Genomic DNA, 22,885 nt, shown 5'->3' with positions numbered 1-22,885 from the left:
AATTTTTAACATGTAAAATGATTGTGGCTCTTTCATTGCTATAAATTAAAAAAATACATTTGAGATTTTTATTTTTTTAAACTTAATGGTACTTTAAAAGTCTTTCACTGTCATAGCTGAACCGGAAGGTCAAAAGTTTGTTACTTCTCTGACCATTTTCTTAGGCTCCTACCAAATTGACAGATTGTGGCAGTAAGACCCTTGAAATATTTAACCAAGGGGAAGCTCTGCTCTTAGAGCCAAAGAGTTCTTTGTGAGACAAGTAAGAGTATGAACAGAAAAGATTAATTTCTGGCCCAACTGAGATTAATGGTACTTTAGTCACTGATTTCAGTGAAGCCAGGATTTTACCCCAAGTGTCCTGAGAAAATCCTCCCCCCTCCCCAAGTATAATAGCTTCCACCTCCCATTTCCTAGAATCAAGAAAATGCACCAGATAAAACTGAAACAGTTTTTAAGAGTTTAAGTCTGTCACTTGTAGTCAGGTTGAACAGCAACAAAAACCCCATTAAGCAAAGCCTGCTAAAGTAATAAAGTATTACTCAAAATGAGTAAGGAGAATCTAGCCCTAACCAATTAATATTTATTATTACTATAAGAAATACAAATAAAATTACTCGGGAATCTCTACGCTCATCAGGGTTCCCTATAGGTATTGTGCATTCATCTAATAGAAGATAGATCTTGCCTAGAGAGATTACAAAACTAACAAAGATGGGAAGTAAGCATGTTTTATCATCTCCATTTTACAAAGAAGAACTGTAGCCACAAGCAGATTAGGTGATTTGCCCAAAACTACTCAAGTCATCTGCAGAGCAGTAGAGAATTTAACATAATTCCCAGTCCAGTGTACTCCCTTCCCTCATCCTTCTCAAATCTACCTTTCCCTATGTGTTTTTTAGAATTAAAATTATTTTTAATTCACTAGAGCAGAGGTTCCCAAACATTTTCTTATTGTATACCCCCTTCCAGATTTATCAGCTGCCCGTGTACCTCTACCAGCATACATTTTATATTTAAACCCCTTAAAGGCCAATTATGATTATAATGAAGATTAAATCTGCCATTACACACTTTCTCCTGTGTACCCCCCAAAGATGTCTTGTATACCCTCAGGGGTACATGTACCACAATTTGGTAACCCCTGCACTAGAGGCAAGGATTTTTTTGCGTGATATCTTTTATCGAACCAACTACATCATTAGGAAGAGTTAGGCAAGCTCTCAAATACAAGACAGTCTTCTTCAGGTCTGCCTCTTGCATAATTCGTGGATGAGCACATTGCTACATTACATTTCTAACATTACCATTTTCATTCAGTTGCCATTCTTTTTAATTTTTATTTTTGACATTTTAATTGCATACCTCTGGAATCAATTTATTTATTTTATATGTACACCTCTCTACATCTTATTCATGGGTTTGTTCAAATGCATAGCAAAGCACTCTGAGTGCTTCATATCATAAAAATGTTTTGTACCATGAGTGTGGGATATATTATCAAAATGCTTAGAATAACCTCTTGTTCTTTAAAGTTGGTCTCTTCCATAAACAGTAAGACAACAGATTTACCTCAGTTATGATAACTGTGTTTATATCTACATTTTAAACTTCATAGAACTTAGGCTCCTCATAAAAACAAGGTAATAAAGAATGAACATTAGGTTCATGATTTAGGTTCCTGTTATTACTGGATACCTATTAGGACTTAGCATTAGCTTTATTCCTATGCTATTCGGAGGCAAAGATTATTTTTTAGGTATTATCTGTGATATAGGAAAAGGGTTCAGAAGCATCAATCATGTATCTAAAGGAGAAACTGAGACTGCAAGTCCTAAAATAGATAATGATGCACAAAGATGCATACAAACCAGAAAAAAGAATTGAAACAAAACACTTCCAACAGACATTCAGAAATCTACTACCTGCATAACTGTTTTCCAAATTAATTATTCATGAATCCTTTGAAGAAAAACAACTTAATTTCCTCTATTATGGCATTCAGATCCAAATTTCAAACAACAAAATGAATTTGGAAGCTAGTATTTTTAGCCATCACTGCATATTAAAAAAAATAATTTCATTTTATATTATCTTCCACTTGAAGATATCAACAGACTTCACAGATAAACTAATTAAGCTGTATGACACCGCTGTCAGAAAAACACTACCATCCTCATTTTTCATGTAAGAAACCAAGGAAAATTGATTAACTTACTCTGGGTCAAACAGGAGGTATCCCAAATATCCATAAAATAGAGACCACATAACTCCCAGACCTTGCTTTCACTACAAAATCATCTTTCTTTCTATTATAATTCTATATAGGGTCTTAGACTAACTATACAGTTAAAAATTAATTTAAGAGCCAGAGGCAGACCACTTTTTACAGGCTTACCACCAAAAATACTACAAAGTTCCGTGGTTATGATGAGGATTTCCATGGGGTACAGTGACTCAAGAGAAATGAACTCTGCAATAAATTTCTTGTGTGATGTTAGGGAAGTCATTTATTCCTTCTGTGCCTTAGTCTCTCCTCTGACAAAGAAAGATAGTAAGACTTCTCTACCACGTGTAAGGATGCATTTTTTATGCCTAATAAAAAAATGTTGGGGGGTTCAAAGGAATACCTTTGTTAATGATTGTGAGAAACTAATACACTGGAAATGGCTGTCTCCATACACAGCACAGAGACACATGGATTCTCTCATTGACATGAATGGGTGCATTTATGCCTGTTAACATTCTCACTCAGTGTTTGTAGGACTGGCCTTTAGTCATGTGAGAAGCTCTTTCTATGTTGGTGTGGACTACATTCGTCTGTCCATATTTTATATAAACAGTATCTAACTTTTCAACCTCGAACTCAGAGTTCAGCTACTGGCATGATTTAACATCTCTAATCATTTATATTGCATACATATTAGAACTCAAAGCCAACTCAAACTCCTGCTATAATTCAAAACATGCTTCTACTGTCATCAATTTCCTTGTGTCTGTGTCAGATATGAATCAGCTATCTGTGATTAAGGCATTAATGAAAGCTTATGCTATAAAGTAACTGTTATTTATTTTCAATAAACATCAAATTCAATTGAATTCATCTCATGTTCCAATTTTTCCCCACCATAAAATAAAAATTGGCCCAACTTAGATGGAAAAAACCCATAAAAACTGATCAGTGCTTTGCAGCGGTGTTGCAAGGCAAAGCTCCTGTATCCTGCCAACGGCTATAAGATTTTGGCTAAAACATTAACAAAGTCAGTGGGAAATCCTGTCATACATTGAGTTATGTATCACTTCCTGATTGCACAGAGTACTCTGCCTTTTAAAATTATTACTGTTCTTAAAAACTGTGTATGCTCTTTACCAAATACGGCTTGATCTCAACCTCTGTGGCCTGCCACACAGATGCTTCCACTAAATTTCACTCTGGTAAGAAATGACCTCTAGAAAAAAAAATGCCACTCCAGTTTATATATTTAAAACATTCAGGGGAAAACTGAAAGCTCAGAAAATCAGCTCATCTAAAATTAGGCTCCTAAATTTATATTTCTGTGGCCAACACTGAGATTTTCAAAGGATCATAAATAGGTGACCAGACATCCCGGTTTACCTAGGACAGTCCTGGATTTCGAAGGGTGGTCCCAGCTGACTGGTGCAAATTAAAACAAGCATCCCAGAAATGCAGGGGTGTGGGGTAGAGTCGAACAGGGAGGCAGAAAAATGCAGAGTGGCACGGCGTGCCAGGCAAGCACCTCTGCCTACCCACCTGGCCAGCACACCACACTGCCCCACCCCCACTTCTGCCTGCAGCAGTGCCACTGACTTGGGGGACTGTGGAGCAGGGGCAGTGTCCCAGATGTCCTGGACTTCCTTATGGTCAGCCTAATTATAAAGGTCTTAGGTGCCTTAATTATACTGAAATAAATAAGGGATTGGACAGCTAACCGTCTTGGGCCACATCTGGATCACAAACCACACCTAGCCACAATGTTGTTCATGATGCTGCGTGGTTCTGTGCAAGCTACTGCCTAGACAGGAAGTGGCCTGGCTGACTCTGTGCAATACCAAAGGCAGGCTAATTAGAGCTGCTGAAAGTCAGTGCCAGTTGGCCTACCCTCAGTACTACGCAGACTCTGCTACACTGCACAAAACTGCACGGTGTATTGGAAGGGGCAGCTGCTGGACACAGTAGTTTTGTATTCTAGACGTGCCCTTAGCTTCCTTTGAATGGTGGATGGTGAGAAACTGCATACCTCCCTAGAGACAAAAACTAATGCTCCCAGGCAGCTGCTGAGAACTTGTACAAAAAATGCACACAACAAAATCTAATGTAAGCCCTAACTGAATAAATGGTTTTGTGTCAATCTCTGCAACCTTTACAAAGTCTCACTGAAGCCAATGATATTCTGCACAGGGTCTGTGCTCATGCACTAATTTCTGTGCCCAGGTCTAATCTGAATTGTTTCCTTTTTCTATTAAAAGTGATAGCCATCCCAGGAGTGCTAGAAACAGATGAGCTTCTGCTCTCTCTAAATCTAGTTGTGCAAGCCACTCCCAGTCGAAAAAAAGCAATTAAAAACATGCAAACTACCCCCACTCCATTAATCCCAACCTTACTTTTTAGAAATATATTCAGACATGGAAATACACTCACAGCTAACAAGTAATTATTAAGGAAAGAATCTATTTATTTTCTGTATTGGAGAAACAAATACTTTTCTCAGTGGGTATCAGTCAGTCTTTATCCTTAGAATTAACCAGGGGAAAGTCTGAGATGCTAATAAACATGATGTGGATTCTTGTATATCTGTTAACGATGATTATTAGACCCCACATCAAAATTTCCAATTTGCATCCAAAGTTGGATGACAAATTCTGGTATAGCCATCAATTCATCTCCCCCAAAGTCTCCTAAATAACTACTATCCTACTATGGAGGAAAATGAACTCACCATAAAGGGAACTGCAACCCAAGTAAAAGTGGTGAGCAAAAGGGAAAACATCCTAAACAATGAACAATAGTTGTTAGTCATCACCATCATCAGCAGTCCCTTGCAGTCGATGATTATTGTCTTCCATGACTGTCTTATCTGTGGGTCCAAAGATGGCTGATGAGGCCTATCCAGTATTGACAGACTGTTGCAGCTCAAGCACATTTTCTGTGCAGGGTGGGTGGTTTTGGGTTCTTGGTTCAGTCCACGACCCTGTTTCTGCCACTCCCATTTTTCCTTCACCTGTTCTTGTCATAAAGTTTCAGAGTACTGGGATCCTTGCATCAGACTCTTCCTCCATTTGGGATGGTCCTGGGTGATAGTCTCCCATTAGTTGATACCAATGTTGCGTTTTTTTCAAGCTGGCCTTGAAGATATCCTTGAAGTGCTTCCTCTGCCCCGCCTCCTTCCCCACCTGCTCCTTTGAGCATACACCCTGACTGAACTGGGAGAATAAAACTTACTACAGCAGTCTGGAGGCAGACATAAGGATGATGTGGCTAGCCAGCAAAGTCGATGTTGGACGATCATAGCCTTGATGCTCATAGTGTTTACTTGTGAGAGGACAATAACGTTAGTGTGTCTGCCTACTCACTGGATTCAAAGAACCTTCCACAGGCAGCACTGATGGTACTTCTCCAATGACTTGAGGTGTCTCCTGTACATTGTTCACATCTACACTCTATACAGTAAGGTAGGGATGACAACTGCTTGATAAACCATGAACTTGGTTTCAGATCTGATGTTGTAATCTTCAAACACACATTTCCTCATGTGTCCAAAGGCTGCACTTGCACATTTGAGGCAATGTTATTTCTCCCTTGCTTGGGGTTATCTGCCCTCTAACTGTCACAATTGCAGGATATTCAATCACAGAATTTTCCTGGACTACCAATGCCATAGTAAATTGGAATGTCATTTGAGCACTGAGACAGTACACATTCCTCTTAAGTGTGTACCTAGCTATAGTAAGCTACATTTTCATCAGTTCCAACCCAGACCACCACAACACACACCTATGCAGGCTTGACTGATAAAGTCACCAAAAATGAAAACTGGTTTTAAAACTAGCTATGCACTCTCTGGTTAGGACAAAGTAGTGAGAGAACCATCATCTGGAGAGTCTGTAATCAACACGGGTTGTCATTCTAATGGCAAGGTCCTAAATTCTTACCTCCCAAAACACAGAGTTTAGCTCTGGCTACTTCAGGGTGTTGTGACATGTTAACTTAAATACATGTTAATGGTACTTAAACCAGGAGTGTCCACATATTAGGGTAGGAAAACATGTGCTAAGGACCCTCTGCACATGTGAAGCAAGCAGGGAAGGGGAACTTGCCTGCTACTGCCAACATGCCATGGCAGTTGAGTTCCCCTTCCCTGCCTGCTCCCCCAGTACAGCATCAGGAGCTGCAGCTAAGATGGGGCAGTGAGCAGAAATCTGGGATGCAGGGAGTGGCGGGCCTAATCCAGGGTTGTGAAGGACCAGATGCAGGCTACTGGGGGTACTTTACTGGAAGCGTGGGTCCCTTACCGAATAGAGAAGGCAACCTAGTGATAGAGGATACAAAAAAAGCCTAAGTAATCGATGCCTTTTTTATCTCGGACTTCACAAGCAAGGTCAGCTCCCAGACTACTGCACCAGGCAGCACAGTTTGGGGAGGAGGTAAGCATCCAACTGTGGGGAAGAAACAGGTTAGGAACTACTTAGAAAAGCCTGACACATCCATGGGGTCAGGTGGGATGCACCTGAGGGTGCTGAGGGAGTTGGCCAATGTGACTGCAGATCCATTGGTCATCATCTTTGAAAAATCACGGTGATCAGATGTCCTGGATGATTAGAAAATGTTGACTATAGTGTCCATCTTTAAGAAAGGGAGAAAAGAGGAACCAGAGAACAAGAAACCAGTCAGCTTCACCTCATCATTCAAAAATCATAGAGCTGGTCCTCACTGAATCCATTTCTAAACACTTGGAGGAGGAGAAGGTGATTAGGAACAGTCAGCATGGATTCATCAAGGGCAAGTTATAGAATCATAGAAGTAGGGTCAGAAGGGACCTTGTAGTTCTTCAAGTCTGACCCCTCGCCTGGGCAGGAGAAAAACTGGGCTCAAATGACTCCAGCCAGGTAGGCATCAAGCCTCTTCTTAAAGACCCCCAGGGTAGGAGCCAGCACCACTTCCCTTGGAAGTTGGTTCCAGATCCTAGCCGCCCTGACCATGAAATAGTTCTTACAGATGTCTAATCTAAACCTACTCTCCAACAACTTGTGGCCGTTATTCCTTGTTATGCCAGGGGGCGCTAGGGGAAACAAGGTATCTCCCAAACCCTTCTGTTCCCCCCTAGTGAATTTATAGATGGCCACCAGGTCCCCCCTCAGCCTTCTCTTGTGAAGGCTGAAGAGGTTCAGGTCCTGCAGTCTCTCATTGCAGGGTCTTCCCTGTTGTCCCCGGATCATGCGGGTGGCCCTCCTCTGGACCCTCTCAACGTTGTCCACATCTCTCCTGAAGTGGGGCGCACAGAACTGGACACAGTACTCCAGCTGCGGCCTGACCAGTGTCACGTAGGAGGGGAAGTATCACCTCCTTGGCCCTACTTGAGATGCACCTGTGGATGCATGACAAGGTCCGGTTAGCCCTTCCAACCGTGACCTCGCATTGTCAGCTCATGTTCATCTTGGAGTCAATAATGACTCCAGGATCCCTTTCTGCCTCCGTGCTCTCAGAAAGGGAGTTTCCCATCTTATAAGTGTGCTGCTGGTTACTACTGCCCAAGTGCAGCACCCTGCACTTCTCAGTATTGAAACACATCCTGTTTTTGTTAGCCCACCCCTGTAACCTATCCAGGTCTTGCTGCAGTCTTTCCCTCCCTCAGAGAGTAATAGTGAACAGCACCATGTCTAGTTGGCAGCCGGTATTAAGTGGAGTGCCCCAGGGGTTGATCCTGGGGTTGGTTTTGTTCAATGTTTTCATCAATGACCTGGAAAATGGCACAGAGTGCATCCTCAGCAAGTTTGCAGATGAAACCAAGCTGGACCAAGCTGGGGGGAGTAGTAGATAAGCTAGAGGGTAGACCTAGATAAATTGGAGTACTGGACCAAAAGAAATCTCCTGAAGTTCAATAAGGACAAGTACTTAGGATAAAACAATCCCATGCACTAGTAAAGGCTGGGGGGCAGCTCTGCAGAAAAGGACCTGGGGATTACAGTGGACAATAAGCTGAATATGAGCCAGCAGTGTCCCCTCATTGCCAAGAAGGCTAACAGCCTAATGGGTTGCATTGGTACGAGTGTTGGCAGCAGATCAAGGGAAGTGATTATTCACCTCTACTCAGTACTGGGGAGGTCACATCTAGAGTAATGTGTCCAGTTTTGGGCCCCCACTATAGAAATGACATGGACAAATTAGAGAGAGTCAAGCAGAGGGAAACAAGAATGGTTAGGGGGCTGGGGCACATAACTTATGAGAATAGGCTGAGGGAACTGAGCTTATTTAGTCTAGAAAGGAGAAAACTGAGGGGGGATTTAATAGCAGATTTCAACTACCTGAAGGGTGGTTCCAATGACGATGGAGCTAAACTGTTCTCAGTGGTGGCAAATGATAGAACAAGGAGCAATGGTCTCAGGTTGCAGCCAGGGAAGTTTTGGTTAGATATTAGGAAAAACTCACCCACGAAGAAGATAGTGAAGCACTGGAACAGGTTATCAGGAGAGATTGCAGAATCTCTATTCTTGGAGGTTTTCAAGACCCAGCTAGACAAAGCCTTGGCTGGGATGATATAGTTTAAGACAGTCCTGCTTTGAGCAGGAGGTTGGACTAGATCAGTGATTCTCAACCTTTTTCATACTGGGACCCATTTGCAAAGATTCATGGCCTGTCCTGACCCACACACCCCTGTCCCTGCTGGTGCCTGACCAATACTCAGACCTCCCTCCCCCCAGGTCATGCTTGTGTCCCTCACTCCTGGCCCACTGCCCCCTCCCAATCCACAGCAGTGGGTTGGATCAACTCCAATTAAAATTAGCATGTGTTAAGCAAAATATGTAACATGGCTTTCAGTTTAGCTCTCTTCTTTCTCTTCCCCTCCACCCACCTCCCCCTTTCTCACCACATGAGCTGAATTTTGCGGGGGCAGCTTTATTTAAACTCACAGGGGCTGGTTAGTCTCAAGATAGGATCTACACCTGTGGAATTCACTCAAGCTGGAAGCCAGGCTAAACTACCTTTAGGATGCAGTATAAGATTTAGGCCTTAGAGTAGGTTCACTCCCTTATATCTGATGGATTCATTCCTTCCAACTAGGTTCTCCCAGAAGCCCAAAGGAGATTTGATCCCTCTTAGGAACACAGCTGTCACAGCAGAAAGGGAGGAAATTTTTATCTTTTTTAATTGACATAGAACTATTTCCATTATGTAGCAGACCCCACACATAACATCACGATGCTTGTTACTGCATATTCTCCAGAGCTCCTGCTCTCAAGTTATAAAAGCCTTAGGTAATAGCCAGAAAACTGCAACAATAGATAATAAAAGATTAAAACATAAATGATAAAACACTGTCCCCCTCCAGCATAAGTTCTAGATGTCTGAGAAGGAACAAAAATATTAGACAGTTCAATCTGAATAAGAAAGAGGGAATCCTTGTCTAGCATGTCTAGAAAGGCATATGACCATATGCCATTTTCTTATAAATTAAGTTTCAGCATTAATTCCCTGAACTGCCCTTTTTATCAAACCTTAATGTCATTACAGATTAGCAGGTCATGGTCTAATTCTTATTTTAATCATTTAAATGAAGCTTGGATACCAGTACAGTTTGTTGGATGGTTCCAATTAACAGGACGCTTCAAAACCATCCAGGCTCATGTTAGTTGGAAAATTCTTTTTTCTTGCATTTAGAATTTAAAAGTATAAACACAAAAGTAGAAAACCTGTTTTCCTAGTAAAAGAGGAAAGGGGCAAAAAGTAACCTAGGAGGAGATGGAACTGAAGTGGGTAAAAGAAGAGAAATATATTTTCCAAGATCACTAGAAGTCTGTTTTAAAGTTAAGTTGAAACAGGAAGGAAGCTTTGATTTCAAACAGTGCTTTAAAGTTAAGGATCCATTCCAAATGTTATTACTGAGCAGATTCTATTGTGATGGTAATGACATGTTGCGTGGGAAGTGGTGGTTTCACTTGGACGCAGAGAGAAAGAACTTTGCCATGATTGATGTACCATATGAGGGTCAAACCACAGAATCACTAACTCACTCACTGTCCAATTCAGTGGAATTGGGTTACTCAAGTATCTATGATTTTCAGGCCTTTTTTATTATTATGATTTGGTTGTGATGGTGGGAATGTTTCACAGATTAAATGCATTGTCTCTTGAGGGGCTGCCCCTGGAATTTGATTTACTTTCCACTGGTGTGCAACAGGTTCCATTAAACCCTGCTGGAGGCCACCATTCAGTAGAAGTGTTGTGGGTGAAGATGACCACCCAAGCGATGCTTGATAGTTCAAAATGTTCTCAAAAAACACCGCACAGCAAAAAGCAGAAAGCAGCTAATGGGGAAGTTCAGAACTACTAGCAACCAAACCTTGTTTTTCACAATTAGGAACTGAGAGAAATGGCTAATAACTACTGGTTTAAGCTCTGATATGGAAAAAAAAAATCCTGGAGTAAAAATTGTAATCATCTTATTTTTCCTGTTACACAGATAAACTCTATTCTAATTTATTTTCACCTCAATAAGGATAATAAAAGATGGATGATTTTACAACCTTACTGGATTCTGTGAATGTGGGTATAAGAACCTGAGCCTGTACTATGGAAGTCAACAGAAATTTGGGCTTTGACTTCAGCATATGTAGAATCAAGCTGTTGGGCCCCAAATTCAATGGTCTGTTTCTATTCAGCAAAGCTGAAGCAGTGAAGTCAATGAGACTTTATTACATGCTAAAATGCCTGGCTCTGGAGAGAGTGGCTTGAGCTTGTGCTTCAATACACTGTTGAGTTGGGGGTCCACAAAAGAAGACCTGCCTCATGGATGTATGAGCATATACACATTTGCCATTTTCCACAATTATGAGAAGTTCCTCAGATTAACAGCCTCTGCCTTTCCAATACTCGCTTGCTTTGAATTTTAAAATGAACTACAGCAAAGAATTGTTCAAACCCCATTACAAGATTGCATGAAAACAACAGCGAATCATTTAGAAAAAAAGAGATGTCTTCTATTTGCTTTCATTGCTTTAATAATAAAATACAAAAATCTACCAGAGCATACTTGTTTCTTTTTTAATTTAACTAGACAAAACCATTTGATATTTTTTAATCCTAGAGCAATTTGTTTGCATTTGACAAGTCTAAAAAGTGATTAATAGCTAAGATGCATTTCTACTGGTCTCTTTCATTTCACTTCTCCCATGCCATTGCCTATTTAAAATGAAACATAATGTAATAATCAATGGCAGTCTTATTACTGTTAACATGTTCAGTGTTTTTTTTCCCTAATGTAATTCCATTCACATTTGGTAGAAAATTTCTCCCACAGTTAGGTCATATGATGTTTAAAATCCATTCAGTTTTTACAGCTGTTAGTGCTTTTCCACATTCAGCATATTATGTATATGCCAATCTCAGGAAAAAATACTTTTTTGCCCTGAGATGACCCACAGCAATCCTTAAAAGTAAGCATACCAGATTTTAAAACCTGCATATAAAATAATTGCCATTTCCAGTTCATCTTATGAAAGTCCATGGGTTTCCTTAGTTTGCCAATATCAGTGATCGAATGAACCCAGACCAAATTCATGCAAGAATGTTTGCCAAGCAGCACAAAAATCAGGCCCTGTCCCTCCTCAAATAATAACCACACAAGGGTATTTTCTCAGTGGGAATAAATGCTTCATTGGTCTCTACTACTTGGTTCTCTGCCATTGTGGAATTAAATTAAATCAGCCTCAGGTCACAAATAATTGAGTTAGACAGTATCCACTCTTGTAGATTGTTAATGGACAGTAGACCAAAGAAGAAAAGTTTCTACACTGCTTACTACTGGCACTCTTTGTTCACAGGAAGCTTCCATTTGGCCAAGCCAGGGCAAGATGGTTCAGAGACACTGGCATTTGTTTCTATATTGATGGAGATCTGAAAGCAACACAGTACATCTCACACACCCAGCAGGTGTTCAATTTAATGCTAGTATTTCAGTTTGAATCTTGGAACAGGTTCTTTTAAATATATTTTTACAAGATTCCATCCTAAATAATACGTTAGCATTCATTCCATCAATGTCTCGTGGCTCCAGGTGGATTGCAGGAAGCATTTAGGGAAATTTGGTATTTATAGTCACATAGAAAATCCTAAATTGGAATAACATTTAACATCCACACTTTCAAAACATGGGCAGTATCTATATAATAAAATCCTGTTCTCTCCTCTAGAATTTAACCTCTCTAGGCCCTTCAATTTAAGTCAATAAGAATTCTATCAGCAACTGAAATACACCTCATGTGTATGTTTGAAACCAAAAAAGCTGGGAAAGTTAGATTTAATCCTAAAATCTATTCTTAATAGAATGATGCCAATACAGTTGTTCAAGTTTCCAGTAGTAAGTAATCTTATATCCTATTTTTGCCGTGCTGCAAATCTGAATCTTATCTAGATCCTCCAGATCTTTTGGGTCTACCAAACTGGGTCTATTATGAGAAAAGGCTCTCCTCTACTCCACTACTTGAAGCTTTCTTTTGACTGAATATGAGAACAGCCCATCTGAAAAGGCTTTAATTCTTTCCTATTCACAGCATGATTTGCCAATGTGAGAAAGTGAAAAATATTCATGGTTAGAATGTCATAAAGAGACCCTAACATTCCCAGTTCTGGAAAGGTTAATATTCCTCTGGGCCAGGCACTCTGTGAGCCATAAAACGGACCTCTCAGGATACCTTCCCAACTCCTGGCAGAGGTGATGTAGAAGGTCCATATTGGAGGCAAGTTCACAGGACTCATCACTGTGCAGACACCATTCATTACTGTTGCCTACTAACAGCCCATAGAATTTGTTGCAAGGCTTAGGTTTGTTTGGGCAGGTGATTTTTCTTGTATCATAGTCAAAATTTGTTTTCCAAGCTTAATAGTTAAATTGCTGCTTGGACTATTTGTTATTGTAATCTGTTGTTTTGCAGTTATCTTGTAAGGAATTGTCTATGTTCAGTGTCTCTACAGCACCTAGCACATTCTGGGGTAGTGATTCAAGTCTAAGGGTCGTGTATGTTGACAAAAACATTTTCTCTCATTTCATTTCTAGATAACTACCTGTGGCTGGGTTAGCAATTAAAACGGCTCATTTAATTAAGAGACACACACCACTTCACACTGCGCCCTTTCTGAAGACTCAGATTCTCTAACTACATAGCACATTATATCAACACAGGTAAGATAGATTATTTGCTTCTACCAAGGTAAGTGCAACTCCCTCATAACATGCAAAGGCTTGATTTCATAAAAGTACAGCTGAAACAAAATGACTTATTTTAATATTCAGATTATTCTTCCAACAGGACAATTTTATAGTAATGATATGTCATTTCTTTTTGTAGATACACATATGATGAAAAACAGTTTAAATGAAAGAAGAGTCAGATCCAGCTTGCTTAGCCAGAGTATCTGCAACCAGCAGCGTGAAGTGCTCCTTTGGTGCCAGAGCTAGAATACCTGACAAATTGTACAGAGCTTATAGTTCTGGGACCAAATTCAGAGAGTACAGAACCCAACAACTTCTGAGAAGGAAGCCAGAATAGGGAGAAGGTACCCTGATGACATAAAGTTTCTGGAGTTTCTCCCCTAAGTACAACTCTCAAAAAACTACAATAAATGCCAGATAGGTACTATAATGATAAACCCAGATTTCCCAGACGTAAATCACAAGGACGCCTGTGATATCACTGAAGTTCTATAGGTGCAGAACTGGTTTATGAGGATGTGATGGGGGGACCAGTCATGCATTTGATGTTTTTGGGGAGGTGTTTCTTGTCAGCCATGTAATTCTCAGGTCTGCCGTTCCTGGTGACACTTCAGTATAAGTTGGGATGAGTATTTTATGCTCCCTATTCACCTCAACTCTTGCTTCTTTTTGGCCAGGTTATCAACAGCTTTCCAGTGTCCCTTCCACCTGACTCATACCTCATGGCTAATGTTCTAGGCTCCTCATCTTGCCCATGAACTAAGAGTTCTACCTAAAACCCTCAGGCCTTCCTATATGACCCACCCCTACTTCATATTTTTGGCCCTTGTCTCACAATAGTCCTTTTCTAGTTCCTACCCCACAATAACTTCTGCAATCATAATGTCCTCTCAGTCTTCCTCCAAGTATCAGAGAACTCACCCCGTGATCAGTTTCATAAATGTGCAGACCATATTCTACCACAACACAGTCCTCTTGGACTCATGGGTTTTATTTCACATTGCTTCCCATAAATCATCCAGACTCCAACCAAAAATTAACCACCCTGCACTGAGTTCTCACTACCCATCTACCATCTAAAACTCACCTTTTGGGCAGGCAATCTTCCCCTGTTGTACAGGCCTAGAAAAAGGTATTGTGAGGGGGGGAAGTATGTGGAGAAATACTTTCACCCTATGAGTCACTGTGCTACTGCTCAGCTTTTATTGACTACCTGGGCCACTTCCATCTCTCTCTTCCCAACGTGTCAATCTCTCTCCTGGCTTCTCCAGTGCCATTAGTATTGTGAAGATGTCTCTTTCCAGCACTCTGCTTTTCTCCACTAGTCCCTCAGCCTTTGCCACCCGCTCTTGGTTTCCCAGATGTTGTCACTTTGCTTTTAGTGCTTTAGTCTTCATCCCTCCACAATCTGAACTCATTGCTCTCCCATCTCCCTGGTCTCTGGCTTCCCACAGTGAGCTGTCCAGCACCAACCCTCTGGAACTCCTTCCTTCTCACCAGTCCAAAAACAAGAGATTTGTCTCCAATATATGGGCTTGCTTCCTATAGACCCCTCAGCAGGACTAGAAGTGCTGGTGGTTGGAGCGGGGGGGCATTAGTCTTTTAAAGATGACTGCACCTTTTTTACACAGCCCTCACTATTAAAATTTTGTATAGGGCAAAAGAACACCACCACAGAGGACAACCAGACATGGCTAGGTCCTAGATGCAGAAGAACTGAGAGCAGAGCAAGGAGGTGGTCATGGTGCCCTAATACTGAAGGTCAGCACCTGCATGATGCCACTTAGAAGTCCAAGTTATGCTGCTGACTTAAGAGTTGTCCGGATTAGTGGAGTGGAGCTCAGCAACTCCCTAACCTTCTTCTACCCCGCTCATTGACATGCACTCAAACATGCCCCCTATACTGATAGAGAGGAAAAGGATGCAGCAGGTGTTGGGCTCAAAGCCAGTTCACTGGTGCCAGCAGGGAGTTCTCTTATGACAAGAGACTGGCCATTTGTGGCCACTTTCCAGATCCTTTGCTCCCTCCTGAGAGCTGCAAATGGGAGCACAGTAGAGAACCTGTCTTAATAGAGAATCTAGTACAATGCACATATATTTTCCCAAAATAAACAGCAGTCTCTGCTCTTAAAAATCAAAAGCAGTCTGCTTTTATCCTTGAGGGGCCTGATTCTGAGCATAGTAAGGTCAGTGGAAATTCTCTCCCTGGCTTCAATGAGCTCTGGATCAGGTTCTATTTTTAATCATTAAGTATATATTTGGCTTGTGATGCTTTTGACCCCAATCCTGTTTGTTCATTTTATCAACTGGTTTACAGTTCATAAAAGTCAACCCTTAAAAAGAGTTTAGCCAATTAACCTCTAATAACCCAAGTAAAAGTCGGGAAAAACAGCCGTGTGACAATAGTAAATAGCCTGAACTCATTAAAGAGTACACAACAGAATGTAAAACAAACAGCCTTTGGCACCTAACTTGCAAAGTCATTTTCATTCATTTCAAGTGGGGGGGCCAAGGGGGAAGAAAAGAAAAAGGAAACACTGTGGAAGGAAACAAGAACTGCTGGGCTCAGCTGGGCCTGAGTTAGTGTCTCTCTGTTACCTTGCTCAGCATCTTTTAGGTGCTCCATGGAGACCTAACAGTCACTCTAAATCAGCCTTCCCCGCCTCCTGCCCCCAAGAGACTATTAGATGATGAAGAAATAATTAACCCTTACACTCCCCACACTTTCCTGTTTGGCCAGAAAACATAAGTGGTGATCTTGCAAGTTTCTTTTAATGCTTTGGCAAACAAAAGCCCTGCCATAATACCTTCTGTACCAAAGAAAAACACTCTGTTGCCTGCATCCAAACAATGTGGAACATGTTCAAGCCACATTGACTACCCGAATACAAACATATGTAAGGACCCAAAAAGATAGTCCCTTGCCACAAAAAAGGAGACTTACTCATGTTTGACATTCCCTTTATTGTGAATACTAAGGACAGACAGACGTTCCATTGACATGTCAATGTCTCTAAGATGCAAACCTACCCTGCCTTCTACTTGACTAATGCAGCTAACTGCATCTTTCATGTCAAATAATTACCGCCACCCTCATGCAAATAGAAGAATAGGTACAAAAGTACTTAGCAGATGAGTGGGTTTGCTAAAACCAGGAATGAGCCTCAGAGTGTGTCCAGAGTGAAGCCTGGGCTGCTTTAGACTCTTCTGGATCGGGTTAAAAGTGTCACAACTTCGCCCTAACAAACTAGACCCCAATTGCTTAACTTAGTATTACGTAACAGAAATGTCATGCTCCATGAAACCCACAAGCATGGGTAGTATGTAAGGATCCTGCCAAAGGACATGGAGGTCCAGAAATCCTCTGACATACAGAAAAGAGATGGGATGTTACTTATAAATGCTAGTTAGAGCACTGATTAACATTATGGGAGCCCTGCAGACCAAGGTTGCCATAGAATTTGCAGGTATATTTCTCCTACATAATGCAGGAAACTGTACAACACATGAAACTGCACTTGGCCCTCTTTGCTACAGTGTATCTTCAGTTTCTTCATTTCAAAGCATAAGAGAGTTTTTCAGATAGGATTTTCAGGGATGTAAGAGCCAAGGCTTGAACAGCGCCCCATTGATCACAGCAATTCTTCTGTTTTGGAACATTGATTTTTACATTTCCCGGACTCATATGATCAGGTGTCCAAGACTGCGGTTAGCTTGCTTGAATTATACCCGACTTCTCTTTGTGGAACAGGCAACTGTGGTTTGCTGACTAAGCTGCTCATTGTTTTTAATCTGTTTTTGTGAAGAGAAGTGAAGTGCCATAGTTTAGCTTTAAATTGTCATGGATGTCAATAACACAGAAGGAAAGGCCCTTTTGTTAAATATCCTCCTTGAATGCAAACGAAACAGACAAACTGCAGCCCTTTCATTAAAAGAAAACATGATAAAAACAGAATTGAGTTCTGGAGACTGCAGCTTCACACAGCTCTCTCAAGTTAGCTGGGTGTTTCATGTCTTTTGTTTATTTTTTTTTATTGGATTCAGTATTTCATTACAAAGGGAGTAAAGAGACTGGAGGCAGCTGCCCTCTGCTTAACCCATGTGCCAAGTACACTGCAGACATGAGCAATGCAGGCGTTCCACATTGCTTTGTTAATGCATCTCAAAGCTGGGCTGGAAGATACAACCCCATGCAGTTTGAAACTATAGCAATGTATGACAGTTATAAGATGCTCCAGGCTGATGATGTCATCCAGGACCCAAAATACCCTCTCCTAACAGATAATGTGACATAATTTCTGAAAATGATAGTGTAACAGAGATGGTGATTTTCCAAGAGATCGTGCTCTAATACTGTGATAAATTATATTTTAAAACCAAGGATACAAGATTTAAAAAGAAATGAATATCTAAACTTATGCCACTATATAGTGTTCGGCAGGGTCCAGGACTCTTTCCTGTAACATCCTGTGAAGCCAAAGGAATGGTCAATGGTGCAGGATCATTTTGTAATTGGTTAATGAGTATATTTAAATTCCTATCCACACACTTAAATAATTCATTTCCCTCTCTACCCCAAGTCTAAACAACAAAAGAACCAGAATTGTCTTGCTGCTTTAAATATATTAAATAAATTATTAGACTTTATTAATAACATAAGAGTAGCATGCAAGTGTAACTTGAATTGTGTTATGTTTGGAAAAACCTAGCCAGAATTATAGAGTATTAATGCAGTACTACTTACCATTTGCCAAAATGATTTTACACAGACTTTTAGTGTTAGTACTGTATTGAAACAATCCACTAGAATACAAATGACAAGCTGTACTGAATTTGACTTCATATTTATCAGGCAATCAACTCTGCATGTTCACATGTCATTATAGGTCTGTCTGATGCAGGTTGGATCATCATTGCTCTGCAAAAATCATGCTTTAGATGTTCCCAAGGCTTGTTTAAAGAAGGATCATTTTAATGAATTAGTTAACAAGCCTTACATTACCATGTTTTAAAAACCTAGTGTGGGTTGGACAAGTTATATTTAGCTGGTAAAGGTGAATTTTATCAATGCCCTTAGAATGGAATCCAGCCAGCCAACTCTTTAAAATACAGCTTGCCCAGTTCGCATTAGGATGTAAAAATATGTTAGTACATATTAAAGTGTGAGCTTTTCTAGCAGTGTTGGAATGTGGTTGTAGCTAAGATGGTGCAGAAAATGCATGAGAAGCAGGGGTTTCTTGGTGATACCTTTTATTGGCCCAATAACAATTGGTGTTAGCTTTTGTACAAGGCATACATGGGCCACTATTACACAGCATGGATTGTAGCTACAGCAAACAGGAATATCTATAGATACGTTCCTCCTAAGTTGGAAGGGTACAGGGAAGATATCACAAACCCTTGCCATGAACAATTCTATAGCCACTCCCTATTGGTTTAAACCAATGGTTTTCAAATTGTCTAAAGTCACAGTACCCTTTCATATAACTTCTACCATGGAACTCCTACTCCTACCAAAAAGACTAACTTGGGGACAGGTGACTCAGCCTGGCAATGACAGTGCATTGCTCCTGGGCCTGCTCCTCCTCAATCTCTTTGCAGAAGCCCTGATGACCGATTGCAAAACAGCAGGGTTCCAAGAAACACAGTTTGAAAACCACTGGATTAAACAATGGTATACTACACATACTCCGGATATTGTGACCAACTGTTATAGCAATCCAGTGACTTTAAGAATGTTCAGCAACATTGCTTTAAGTTCAAAGACAGAGTTCCTAGACTAGGCTAGTAATAAATATAACTATTTGGTCTGATTTGGGCTGCTGAGATTTTTTTTTTTTTTTTTTTTTTTTGCTGTCATTAATTTATAGGACCTTGCACTTATTTTGCATTTTGTCTTGTTTTGACAGCATCTGTAGGTGGTAATCCCATTCGAAGGACAAGTTGGTTTGGAACCAAGGCACTGGAAAGTGAGAAATCTGACTTCAGCATTTAATTTGGAAACACACCCTCAAGTGAGATTCAAAGCCAAAAAGGAAGAGGTGAGAAATTTTTTAAAATTCCTAGATTTTTTAAGCTAAAGTTGTAAAAAAAGAGATCAGTTATATTAGAGAGAATAAAGTTTACTTGGCCCTAGAAGTTATTAAAGTACATATGAAAGTTAAGAAATCCCAATTTTTCAAAAAGCAAACAGTGGAAAGTCTGAAAACCAAGAGCATCATAACTGGCAACACAAAGAATGACTACAGTTAGGATGAAATTGGCTCATTCTTACTGGTAAAGTAAGAAAGACTTGGCTAATAAATGTTACACCCTTGGCTGCTGCTCTGGTGAAATGTGGTGAAACGTTCTGGCTAAACTCAGCAACAAGACTGCAGAAAAAGAACTGCTGATGCCTTATGCCTTCACCAGGCAGAAGGGGAAGCAGGACATGAGAAAATGATCTTTTGCTCTGAGTTGGGGTTAGCCTAAGAGTGATACATGAAATTAAACTTTTGAACAAGACACTTGTGATATGGCTTAGTAACTGATATTTAAACAGGTTAAACCCATGAAGTGTCAGGAGGGCATATCTGTAATGCTCTACCACTATAAATCAGTCATTCAAGATTCTCAGAAATGCTACCTCTTCTTGAAATGTCAACAATGATCCATTCATTAATGCGGGAAAATCTCTATGTGACGTCAGTGAAGCATTACATAATAGTTAGCAATTTGTACTTGGGTAGGACAGCATTTTAAAAATAAATTAACATGAATTATGACAGAAGATGAATGAAAACCAAAAAAAAAAAAATCACACAGACTCTGAGCACACAGTGGTGAAACAGTCTAGAAATGAGCCAGAGAGATGCAGCTTGTTTGTAAACCCCAAAGCAGAGGTAGTCAACTCTAGGTCCCACTTTAACTGAGTTACTAGAAATTCAAAAGGAAGAGCTTGGATAAGAGGATTAAGTTTTGCCCCAGCTCCCCTTCATCTTTATTATGTGCAGTCTCTTATTTGCCCTGCACCTCCTCCAAAATGTTTGGAAATCTTAGATGTATGATTATGATGGGCAAGGTGGAGCTGTCTTGTCTTACTATCAGACTACATAGAAATCAGTTAGAGTTAGGAGCCTAAGCAGGAGTTAGGTACCCAAATACCTTTGTAGATTTGGGCCCTTCTGTCTATTATGATTTCTGAAGTCTCAGTTTACAGCTGCCTTCACACACACAGAAGTCAGTCACACTTTACAAGCAATGCATTGTTTAAACAGCATTGGGTACCTGTGAACCTGTGTTCTTAGCTGCCTCTAAACCCATACCTAAAAGCACAACAATCTAACTATTCAAAGTGTAAAACCTTTCCCATGAGAAGATATCTTAATTCCTTTCCTTGTGTATAATACCTTTATTCAGAACTGCTTAGCTCAGATTCGTCACTTGTTGTTTTGCTAGTTTTCTACCCAATACCTTCACCAAGTTCATTGGCACAAGGGAGTCATGTCCCTCACAGAAGGTCACACAGCAAGTTGGCTGCTCAACCATTATTAGATCAGAGGGAACCCTTGGCTTTTGTTCTCTACTCTAGCCACACAGTCTCCCTCACACTCCTTTTTGGGATGACCAGAGGAGGTCTGAAGCAGTGTGATTCACACTGTGACCCCCTACTGCACAGTGATTCAGAGTATGAGTCTGCTTTACAAGAAGTCTTTGATTAGTGTTGAAAGGGGGGCATGAGGGGGAGTCTGTTTTAAGTGATTTTCAGCTACTGTACAGTTTTCTCTACAGGGAAATCTCCTTTAAAAGTAGAAGCTAATAAAAATTTGATTCCAGACATTTATGTTTAGAACAAACTGGTAATGGAGAAGTCCAAACCTACCAGCTAGGGCTCCAGTCCTTGCAAGCAGAATTACATGAGCAAATACCTGGCTCATATGGAGTCCCGCTCTTTGAAGGCTACAACACTCTTTAGATCATAAATAGCCAGATACTTCCTTACAGTCATATATGTAGTGGATATCAGGCATTTAAATACACAATGAGCCTGACTTTCAAATGTATAATTTAGGCTCTTTCATATTACCGCTATTGTAGTATTGATATCAGACTACTGAAGATACCACAGTCAATGTAAATATTGTAGATGGCAAACACTGAGGTTTTTGTTGATGAAATGACACCACCCCACCACCTAGTGGCATTGCTTTAAGAATGAGGCAAACCCATGAAGCAATTGTCAGACAACGGAATGGTTTTAAGTTCTGGTTTTATTGGACAGGTCAGTTCTTCAAAGGTTTTAGTGTATGTACATGGCACTTGGTATTGTAAAAGGACATATAAGGGTATGTCTTATCTATACCAGCACCATCCCACTCACTCGACTTACCCCCTGCCTCCTACACGCTTGGAGGAGTATTGGGGGCCCCGTCTGACAGGGCTGTCCCCGCCACCGATGCCACTGGCAGCTTCTGCAGATGCTCACCAGCCCTGTCCCTGCCACTGATGCCACTGGCGAGTACGTTGCTGCTTGCCAACTTTGGCCCTGCCGCCAACCCTGCTGGTGGCTTCTGCAGGCGCTTGCCAGCCCCAGCCCTGCCACTGCTGACGTTGCCAGCTTCTGCGGGTGCCCCTCCAGACTCAAGAAAACTCAGTTAGGCTCCGGAGTGGTGAGAGACGCGTGGGTGAAGCCCGCTGCACCCCCGCTCCCCCGAAGCCCCCCAGACACCCTCTCAGCAGTCGCAGAGTCCCCTGCTAACCCCCAGGTAAGCGGGTTCATGGTGGGAAGGGGTTAACTCCTCGCTCCCTGGGAGGAGGCCGCTGCCTGGTGCCGGGCCAGGTCAAGCCCCTGCCCAGGCCCCTACTTGGCCCAGCCCCCCAGGGAGCCACGCGAACAGGCTGCGTAAACAGGTGCTCGAGTTAGCATGGAGTTCGCATGGGAGAGGGCGTGGGAGGGCACGAGACCCTGCCTGTGACCCCCCCAGCCATAGCCAGCCCCAGCCGTAGCCAGCCTACCAGAGGCATGACACGGATGGGCACGCGCCGCACCCCGAGGGTCCCCTCGGGCTCTACGGCCCCCCCATCGGGCACCTCACAGACAGCCACCCAGATGGAGCCCATGGTTCTGGGCTCCACGCAGATGGAGCCCCTGGCTCCCTTTTTCAGGCACTGGGGCCTGGGAGCATGGCCAGCTCCCCTTGCGGGGTCTGCTCCCTACTGGGGTCTCTGGCATGCCGGCTGGAGGAGCTCCAGGCCACAGTCCAGAGACTGCGTGCCATCAGGGATTGGGAGCAGGAGATAGACTCCTACTGCCAGGCCCTTCTCCCCCGGGAGCCGCAGGGTAGAGCACTGTCTCCCTCCACGACTAAGGAGGACTCTGGGACCTCCCGCTCTGCCCAGTCAGGGGCATGGACCAAGGTGGTCAAAGGCCCGAAGGCCCGCTGCACCAAGGCCCCTCCCTC

Source organism: Crocodylus porosus, unplaced genomic scaffold, assembly GCF_001723895.1.
Source record: "Crocodylus porosus isolate Cpor-Errol unplaced genomic scaffold, CroPor_comp1, whole genome shotgun sequence".
NCBI classification, from domain to species: Eukaryota; Metazoa; Chordata; order Crocodylia; family Crocodylidae; genus Crocodylus; species Crocodylus porosus.
This window is presented reverse-complemented; position numbering follows the sequence as displayed.